Source organism: Myotis davidii, unplaced genomic scaffold, assembly GCF_000327345.1.
Source record: "Myotis davidii unplaced genomic scaffold, ASM32734v1 scaffold1219, whole genome shotgun sequence".
In the NCBI taxonomy this organism is placed as follows: domain Eukaryota; kingdom Metazoa; phylum Chordata; class Mammalia; order Chiroptera; family Vespertilionidae; genus Myotis; species Myotis davidii.
This window is the reverse complement of record NW_006290442.1, coordinates 137,465-148,035: the sequence shown is the minus strand read 5'-3', so window position 1 is coordinate 148,035 and position 10,571 is coordinate 137,465. Positions and strand designations below refer to the sequence as shown.

The window sequence follows — 10,571 nt, the reverse complement described above, 5'->3', positions numbered from 1 at the left end:
CCCTGCCCCCAATCCTCTAATTCCTGAAGCATTTGGGAAAGATTGGTTACTGGCCATTAGCTGGGATTACTGAGGGAAAGATATAACAATTAAGGGAAAATTCCTCTGCTGGGCGCATGCCCAGTAGGAGCCAAGATGGGGATCGTAAGGGAGAGGCGTCTAGCCTGGGAAAAGGGCCTGCAAAAGATTGGGAAAGAGATTGGGCTTTTCAGTTTGAAAGCCCGAGGTAATACAATACAAACTTAACAAAGGTCTCTCTGGGTAACAGGCGTTGGTTTGTTGGTGTGTTTGCGCACTTGCATGTTCAGGCCCAAGCATGGGCTCCACGTGCTGGCCTGGGTCCGGCAATGCAGCCCCAGGCGGAGCTCACCTGGAAACAAGGACTAAGTTAGCTGGACGGGGACAGGGCCTGAGCTGGACTAAGCTTTGGCATCCACTGAACTGATGACACAGGATTTCTGGATCCTGGACCTCCTTCTGGGCTTGATGAACGAAGGCTGGACTTCTTCCACAGCGGGACAGAGTTTGACCACCTGGCTGTGGATGAGACACTGGCTCATCCTGGAAACAATCCATTGTGTTTTTTTCAGCTTCAATAAATCTTACTATTACCTCTCATCCTCCATGCGTGGTCCCTGAATCGCTTTTCTCTCGATACCACAAGAACCTCATTTCCACCGGCAACAAGAAAAAATGTGGAGGGTGAGGTGGGGAAATGCTGGGGACCAGAGCAGAGAGAAAACTCCATCTCTCTCTTCCTCCCCATGGAAAAGAGGAATCCAACACAGAGGGTTGGTGAGGGCCAAATTTCCCAGGTTCAAATCCTGCCTCCACCACCTACTAGCTCAGGGGTGGGCAAACTTTTTGACTCGAGGGCCACAATGGGTTCTTAAACTGGACCGGAGGGCCGGAACAAAAGCATGGATGGAGTGTTTGTGTGAACTAATATAAATTCAAAGTAAACATCATTACATAAAAGTGTACAGTCTTTTTTTTCAATAGTTTTATTCATTTCAAACTACAGCCGTAGTTTGCCCACTGCTGTCCTAGCTGCATGACCTTGAGCAAGTTAACCTCTCCAGGACTCAGTTTCTCCATCTGTAAAATGCAGATGACTGCATCTACTTCATGCGAGGACTAAGCAACATAAAGCATGTAAAAGACCTTGAAATTATGCCTGGCTCCTAGCGAGGAGGTGATAAATGTTAGCTCTAGTGATTATTTCTAAGGCATTTTCAATATTAACCTTTTTAGTTCAAAATTCTGATAGTAAGATGACTCTTTGGGAGGTGATGAAATAATTAAAGACACACTATAAAACAATAATGACACTAATTACACTTTGTAGTTTAAAAAGAACTTTCACTTCTGTGATCTCATTTCCATAGTGATCCTTGAAGATGTCAGGACTGGCTGCCTTTTTCCACTTTTATTAATGAGAATCTCATTCTCTAAAAGGTTAAGCAATACGTCTTGGGTTATGAGCAAGTTGAGCTGGGACTCAAACTTCACACCACTGAGAGGTCAGAGAAAAGACCAGGTGCATAACAGGGCTACATTTGTTTTCTAGGACTCAACAAAGGGAAGTTTCTCAATCCTTCTCCCTCCTATAAAAACACTCCCTAGGTCTGCCCCAACTCTCGGTATTGCATGTGCCTTCAGAGCCCAGTTTCCAGACCACCTCCTCCAAGAAGTCCTCCCTGACCGCCCAGGCATCTATGTCTCTGAGTGTGCTTGCATGCTTCTGGCATTAGAACATACTGCTTGGTCTGGTGGAATCAAACCCAGAATGTATAGCTGGTCAGTCAGACACATGGGTGACAACCTGATATTTCTTCTTTTTTCCTCAAGGCAGAAGCCTCCTTAATAAATCTTAATAAGAATTAAATTGATATTTGCTCATTTGAATGAAAAATGCGCCACCAATTCCCAGCCTGGTACTTCACATAAGACAGTTGCTCAATAAATGTGTGTTGGTTTCTTATTAAGACCGTTGAGAGTGAGGGCTCAGAGTGGTGACTATTTGTGGTATAATGAAAAATATTGGTTCCTAGGACAGAGCTCCTGAAATCCTCGGAATTCCCTGAGTGAAAGGGGTATCTTTTGTAATGTATATGAGCCCCTTTCACCCATACCTGAGTATATGCTAGTGAGCTGACTGGAGGCAGGCTCTAGAGAGCTTCTGGGTGGAGGCTGATTGCCAGAAGAACCACCCATGTGATTACAGGGTCAGGATTTTCAGGTCCCCCCACCCTCCCACCTCTAAGAAGGAGAGGGACGGTTATTTCATCAATCATGCCTGTGTGACAAAACCTCCAGGAAAGCCCTAGCCCAGGGCTCGGGGAGCTTCCAGTCCGTAAGTACCTGGAACTGCGCTCTAGGCGGGCATGGAGGCTCTGCACCCTCTCCCTACACCTTGCCCCGCTCACCTCTTCCCTCTGGCTGTTCCTGAGTTACATCCTTTATAAGCTGATATCATAACTAAAAGTAGCTAAAGTGCTTTCCTGAGCCCTGGGAGTTGTTCCAGTGAATTACTGAACCTGAGGAGGGGGTTGTGTATAGCTGGTCAGTCAACACATGAGCGACAATCTGGGACTGGCATCCAAGTGAGGACAGGCTTGTGAGACTGAGCCCTTAATCCGTGGGGTCTATGTTACTGTCAAAATTGAACTGAGTCAAAGGACACACATTTGGTATCAGAATGGTGTTGTGGGGGGGAAAAGACACTGCAGTATTTAACATTCATTCTCTGGGCCAGGGTGGGGGAAAGTCCTAAGTCAGTGGTTCTCAACCTTCTGGCCCTTTAAATACAGTTCCTCATGTTGTGGCCCAACCATAAAATCATTTTCATTGCTACTTCATAACTGTAATGTTGCTACTATTATGAATCGTAATGTCAATATCTGATATGCAGGATGGTCTTAGGCCACCCCTGTGAAAGGGTCGTTCGACCGCCAAAAGGGTCGCGACCCACAGGTTGAGAACTGCTGCCCTAGGTTATCATATCTGAATATTCCTAGGGTGTCCATATTTCCACAAGGAAGAAATTGTGATGCTTGTGTTTCTGCCCAGGTGTCCTGAGAGGTCATTTCCGTATCCCCGGCACTGTCTGCACAGGCCATGGCAACTGATGCCACTGTAGACTGTGTCCCCACCCTGGACTTCCAGGGCGGGGCCTGTTTTAAATCCATCTTAGTACATAGGGGAAAGTGCTTTAACCAAACATCCGGGTTCCACAGGTGGCCTGGCTGCTGTCCATGCCCATGCCCCTCCCGCTCCCCATGGCTCTGTGGATCCTCTGCTGGGACCAGGCAGCAGATGTGAGGATCTTCTCAGGGAGGGCAGAGTGGCCAAGCTGCTTCTTCAGGGGGCTGCCTCCCACACCCCTGCTAGGTCCTAAAACCCACATACACACACACCCACTGCTCAAGAGTCAAGTGTCAGCACAGAAGCCAGGCCAGACTGGAAACCAGACCTTCCCCGCTCCCTATGAGATTGCCATGTGCTCTTTGACAGTTGGGGAGGGAGGGGGGCCTTTGGGAAAATCCCACCCCTTCTCCGATAGGCCTCTTACTGTGGGGATAAGAACAGACTCCAAGGCCAGATGCCAGACCACCTGGGGCACCAGCCATGTGGCCACAAACAGGTTTCTTCAGTTCCCTGAGCCTCTTCCCTCACCTGTAACATGAGGGTGGGATGGTACCTTAGGAGTATGAGCTCTTGTTACTATTCTTGTTTCTGTAGAAGTCAAACCCTACACCCCAGATCAAATTCTAACCTAACAAACTAATAAACAAAAAACAACAAAACAAAAATATTATAAGAGGGATACAAAGAAGAGGCCCATTAAAACATACTGCTTGGTCTAGTGGAAACAAGCCCATTGACTACCTCGGCTGCATGGGACTTGGTGGTATAATGTCACCCACCACAGGCCACCAGGAGACATGTGCCCCGCCAAACCATATAAAGGGGCAAGTGTATGCAAGCGCCTTTGAAAAGGCGAACTTACCACTCAGTGGCTGGCTGTCGCTTATGCAACCACTATATCTTGCCTGCTTTTTCCTCAAATTAGGCTCAATTTCCTTGTTCTAGCCTCAAGGGAGAAAGAGAACAGCTGTCTCCCATAAGACACCTCTTTCAGGTCTGGACAACCATTAATAAACACCCCTTCCCACTTCTCTGGCTCTATGATAGGATACATCAAAGGCCCTGGATAGTGGCTGCAGGTTTCTGTGAGACGGCTGCTGTTCACCCTAATTCCTCTAATAATTAGTGGTTGTAAACCACTCCGAAGATAAAAGGCATTTTATAAGAGCTAAGTCCTGTTATGATTAGCTCCCCACTATGCTGATGAGCACATCAAAGCCAAACACAGCCACAGCATGGTGTCTGGTGCTTAATTAGATGTATTCAAGATGGCTGGTATATATTAAAGAAACCGCTGCAAAATTTGTCAACATTTAAAAAGTGCCTGCTTTCTTTCCAACGCAACAGGCTCTTTTCCAAGGTGGTCCCTGTTGATGCCTGCAAGGCTGTCCGGTGAGGACGGAGCTAACATAGCCTCTGTGCCTGGAAGGGAAGGATGCAATAACAGCACCTGCCGCGGATAATGTCTCCTTGCTGTCAGCACGAGTCTACGCCTGCGCTCTCATTTTGTTCTGTTTCCCAATCATTCTGCAACATGAGCACATAACACTACCCGCCCTTTGCAGAGGAGGAAGCGGGGATCCACACATCAGGAGGTACCACTGGGCAAGGGTTCAGTTATCAAGGCGACCCTTTCGCTGCCCCAGCCACACCCCCAGGATATATGTACACCTCTCCAAACCCCACACCCAGCGTCTACGTGCCTTTTCTAACTCCTTCCACCTGTTGACTCTCAGAAGGCTGGCACTTGGGTGCTGGAGCCATGCTGTCCACATGGACGGAGCCAGAAGTGCCTGAGTTTCCCATCACCTCTCAGCCCTGACCCGATGGCTGGTGCATACGTGTGAAAGCCCAGTGCCCTGGCCTCCAGCAGGGACAAACGCTGCCTTGTGATTTGTACTTTAGAGCACATTTGTGGGTCCAGGCGAAGGCTGGAACCTGCCTGACATCACTCTGGCTTCTTCCCCTCTCCCGCCCTGCTTCCTGCTCCTTTACTTTGTCCTCCTGGGAACGTTTCCAGAATAAATCACTTGCACATTGGTCCCCCTTTCGGGATCTACATCTGAGAAACCAACCTAAGACAATTCTCTTGGTTTAGCACTAATGAGGACATTTTGCATGTTTGCCATTAAATGCATTCTCCCAGATCTCTTCGGTTTCAAGTCTTCACTGCCAAGTCTCCAACCCTAATATTTATCTTTTCTGTGTCTACTCCCAGGCCCCCACCTCTTAGCTCTTCACTCTCAAAGTACCTGCTTTCCCTTGGATCATGATATCCCAACTGCTTCTGAAAAAACTAACCTTTGAGCTTTCCCTGGGCACATGGGAGGCACCGAACCAGCAGATGCTGGGAGAGATACAAAGATACGTTTATGACCAGCCCTTTCCTCAATGAATTTACAATCTTGCAGGGGCGTAAGACACAAATATTGGGGGCAGAGGATATGAGAAGAACCGTGTGCATGCACACAGGAAAACCGTAGGAGAAACAACTAAGAATTTTCCTCCAATGCAAAGCCACTGTCCACAGCTCTCCGCACTGTTCGACTCTGGCTGGTTTACTTAATCTTAAATGGCTAAGGAAATGGAGGTCAGCTCTGGCAGAGATACTCCAAATGAGTGGAGAGTCCAAAAAAAGCAGCTGGTATTTCATTCTGGTTGGCATTTTCTAAAAAGCAGTCCTACCTCAGGAATCAGCTTCAGAGAGGGTAAACAAATTGACCTAGGAAGACAGCTAATTAGTGACAGTGTGAGCTCAATCCTAAGCTTGCCTGATTCTTTAAAACCTCAGTTTATTTATCTGTAAAATATGACCAATGATTCTCACTCTGCATAATTGTTACAAAGATTTAAAAATAGCTTATCAAAAATATCTGGTACAATAAGCACTACATAAGGGGAAATCACTCTTATTACTTCCAGAGGTAATATTATTGAGCCAAAGAGCACTTTATATGCAAATGTTAAAGGTTCTTAATACATATTACCAAACTGCTTTAAAAAACAAAAACAGCTAAACAAGCCCATGACAGCATTGCCCAGGGGACCTTCCTGAAACGCAGGCCTGATCATGCTTCCCTGTGGCATTCAGAATCATTGCCGCATTATTCAAAATAGCAAAGATATAAAAACAGCCTAAGTATCCATGAATGATAAATGGATAAAGAAGAGGTGGCATATATTCACAATGGAATATTATTCAGCCCTAAAAAAAAAAGGAAATCTGCTAATTGCGACAACCTGGATGGAAGGGTTTTACTCTAAATTAAATAAATCAGACAAAGAAGACAAATACTATATGATCTCACATGTGGAATTCAAAACAAAATAAAAAACAAACTGAACTCATAGGTACCAAATACAGATTGGTGGCTACCTGGGGTGGGGTGTGTGTGTGGGGGGGGTGGGAACCTAAACAGGATGTTCAAGGCCAATTTGCCACACGCATGTGCAAAGGCAATGACACAGCAGTTTTACTGCTAGCACTGCGCAGGTGTACCTCTCTATAACCCAAATATGGATGTCCCTATTTGGCAAGAAGCCTCTTTTGTCTAAGTTGGTATAAAGAGGTGTTACTGACCAGCAGGTGCGCGGCTGCTTTGTGGGGCTACTTTGAAGAGCTGCTTTGTCTGATGGCTCCTTGTTATCAATGGCTACTTGGTCTGCGATAAAGTATCTCCTATATGCCTATGACTTCTCATATCTTCTTCCAATGCCAAAGGGGAGAGAAATGGTGAAGGTGGTAGAAAAGAACAAACTTCCAGTTACAAGGTATGTCCTGGGGGTGTAACGTACATACAGCATGGTGACTACAGCTAACAATATTGTATTTTCTAAGGGAGCAAATCCTAAAAGTTCTTGTAACAGGAAAAAATATTGTAACTATGTGTGGTGATGGGTGTTAACTAGACTTATTGTGGTGATCATTTTACAATATATTCAAATATCAAATCATTATGTGTACCTTAAAGTTATATAATGTCATATGCCAATTATATTTCAATAAAGCTGGGGCAGGGGGAGGAGAAGGGGGAGAAAACTGTGTCCTCAAGTAGACTGGGAAAAATAATGGCCATCTGATGAACTCATTTTCTGGAAGCTAAGCGCCTGCTAATGCTTTTCATAAATATTAAAAACAGCAGCAAAGACACCCACACAGACTTCACAGATTTCAGGCTTGAGGACCAGGGGCTGTGGGGTACCCTGTCCACCTTTTGATCTCTCACTCACCTGGCAGGTCCCGGCTCCTCAGAGCAAGGGTAACGCTTCAGGTCTGGAGAGCACGTTTGCGACCCGTGTTTGAATCCCGCCTAGGAAACACACAGAGATGAAAACGCTGTCTTTCCCCCAGGCGCCGGAGAGGAAGGGGTTTACAGCAATGGGGAGAAGTGTCCCTCTCGCTAGGGCTGCAATGCCCCCCAGAAAACAGGCCTTGTCCCATCCTTTTCCAGGTTTTGGAGATGAGGAGAGATGGAGGGATTACAGTGGGAAGCCTGCATAACAACCTGAGTCTGGAGATGGGTCCAGCCCAGCAGAGGCTGACTCTTGTGCCTGAGCAGGGGGTAGCCTCGGGGCTAACTGGACACCCTCTTTCAGCAACCCCAGCTCTCAGCAGTGATCTTTCAGCTCTTTGCACCTGATCCACAAACACTGTCTTCACCATTGTGGAAGCTTACCCTTGAAGATGGAGAAAGAGAATTGTGGCCAGAATCACTGCCCTACCTAAGAAAGCTCTGCAGTAGTATAGTAAGTAAGAAAAACCTAAGGGCCCCATATGGGCACCAACCTAAACGGTGCTGGAACAGGCTCTGGGACAGGGAGATGCTGTTAATTAGCACTGTGAACTTGGGGACAAACTTTGCAGAATGCTTTGGCCACATGCTAAGTAACATGGTCTGAGGGCATGCCTGAAATTACTGCAGGCAGCTGTAGTGACTGCAAAGGAGGCTGGGATTCTCTGTTGTACCCCTGCTGAGGCCAAATCTCCAACAATCATTAGATCTGGCAGTCCAGATGTGTATTCCCAGCAACCTTGGTCTCTGTAGGGTTCACATGCACAACTCATCTGAAGCAAGTGCCTGGTGTTCTATATGAGGTAATGCAGTTCTCAGGTGTTCATTCAACCATCCAGTGAATGTTTGCTCTGTGCAGGCACTTTTCTAGGTGCCAGAGAAGCAGCAATAATGCGAATCCAGCAAGCTTTGCACCTGTGGAGCCTAGATTCCAGTGGAGAGAGACAAGCAATACATATATAAACCCAGTAAGTATTTTCAGAAAATGAAGTGTTGGAAGAAGTCAGCTTTCAGTACCTACCCCTCAGGGGCATTGCTGGTGGAAGCAACCAAGGTGTGGAAGCCCCACCCAGGCAGCAGCCTTCAGCAGAGCCAGAGCCAGGCAGAATGGAGAGCAATGTTGCCCTGACTGTCCCCAGCTGCCGACACCTGGGAAACTTAGGTTATACATATTTAGAAAATATATTTTGGCTCTACATAAGATGTTAATAGTGTTATTTCTAGGTGGTAGTCTTAAGAGATGATTTATTTTGACTTCCTTCTGAATTTCCTAATAGTTTTATTATTACAATGTAGTGCTTTTGCAATGAGGGAAAAACACATTTTAAAAAATGAGAACACTGGCCTAGATAAATCAAATTAATAAGGAATAAATTTGGATGGGTAGGCAGGGACCAGATCTTAGGATGATGAATAACATCTTGCCATGCCACTTTATGGCTTACAAAAGCAATTTCACAAAAATATCTCCTTCAACCCTCACAAGATAATCTCAAGGTTACATAAAAAAATAAACCTTAGTGCAGGAAAATGCCTGCCCCCAGGTGCCCGACTTCTCAGCCAAAGTGTTTGCCATTATTCCGCGTGGCCTTCTGAAGCTGACCTCCCTTCAGACACCGCCAGCACCCAGGTGCTAACTCCCCCTGTCTCCACCTTTGCCCTCTCCCACAGGGACCAAGCTGATTTGTTCCGATGTGTAGTTATTGACCCAGTCTTCACCTGGTCCTACCTGGTTCTAGGCTTTGTACTGAGCGCTGGGGACACAGGGAGAACCAAAAAGGTCTTCACAAATTAACGAATGTAGGATACAAATCATGGTTACTGCAGTGGAAGACAAGTAAAGGTGTTACACAAATGGCTAGCACCAGAGGGAGCTGATCTGGATGGGACACTAGCCCCTTGCCTGATACTGAGCAATACGTTGTCACTGAGTCCCCAGGGTATGTCAGGTACACATTCTCCTTGAGGCCAAGATTACAAGATACCAGTTCTCAACGGACATATACTCTGGAGAGAGAGGCAGCACTCAACACCAAAACAGAAGTCCACTGAGGACATCGTGGCACTTACAATGATGAAGTAGCCCCCTTCAGCCCTCTCTCAAACAAGGTGATGTTCACCAACCCGATCATCAGTATTGGCACAAGTCAACATGTGATTGTCACCAGGAAAGAAATGGCACAGACATACAGAAAGTGCATAGCTAACACCACAAGACCGGGTTTCAGTGTCTGAGTGGGTGGCACAGCATTTAAGACAATAGGACCTTAGAGGTGGGAGAGGACTGGATGGGCTGCCATGCTGGAAAAGGCTTCTGTGGAGGAGGCGGGCCTCAGACGGTGAAGGGATTTGGATATTCTTCCAGGCAATCCTATTTAGCACAGCCTCGAGGATGCCCAAGAAGCCTGCAGCACAGCCCGAAGCCCTTTCTCTCCTGGACGCAGGAGGCTGGCTTCCCGACCTCTCGCCTGGGACTTGAGAGAGGAGGCCTGGGATCCTGTTATGTCTGTTTTGGGGTTTCTAAGTGTCCCTCTAACTAAGCTCTGAAGAACCAGAAGGGCTGTTGGTCACCCAAGGCTGAACATAAAGTCTGATTTCAGCACCAGGCAGCTAGCAAATGATGAAAACACCTGGCTAATGAGTGCATGTACACATTGGGTTTCACTGAAAAATCCATAAGTGAAGCTCAAAGACTTTCAGGTGTTGTGATCTAATATGAACAGAAATTTCAAGTCAGGTTATGTTCTCAGTTGCCATTTGATATCACAGGCACCACTGCAGTGATCTGAGCTACGGTGAGTTCCCTGGATACACCACCAGCTGAATAGTAATAACCATACAATAATGACAACAAACTTTCATATGGTGCTTTAGAATCAACAAAGATATTTGTCACCTATGCCTATGAGTTAATATCTTATTTGTAACTAGAGGCCCAGTGCATAAATTCATGCACCAGTGGGGTCTGGCCGGCCTGCCCAGATTGGGGTCGATTGGGGCTGGGCTGGCAGTGGGGAGAGGACATGGGAAATTGGCCAACCGGCCTCCCCCCTGATCAGGCTGGTTGGCTGCCACAGTGCACGTCATAGCGACCAGTCATTCTGGTCCTTCTAGTCGCTTGGCTTTCAT

General features: G+C 46.7%; 1 protein-coding gene across 4 annotated transcripts in view; it reads right to left on the bottom strand.

Moving 5' to 3' along the window:
* The window catches only part of CRACR2A (calcium release activated channel regulator 2A), a 143,900-nt gene that overhangs the window by 99,779 nt on the left and 33,550 nt on the right, over positions 1–10,571 (bottom strand). The window contains exon 1 of one of the 4 annotated variants that reach the window (XM_006763519.2): positions 7,381–7,455. The exons of the other annotated variants lie outside the window; for them this stretch is intronic. The gene's annotated coding sequence lies outside the window, so the exon portion shown is untranslated. Of the gene's footprint in view, positions 1–7,380; positions 7,456–10,571 lie in introns of those variants that run through there. 4 annotated transcript variants of the gene reach the window in all.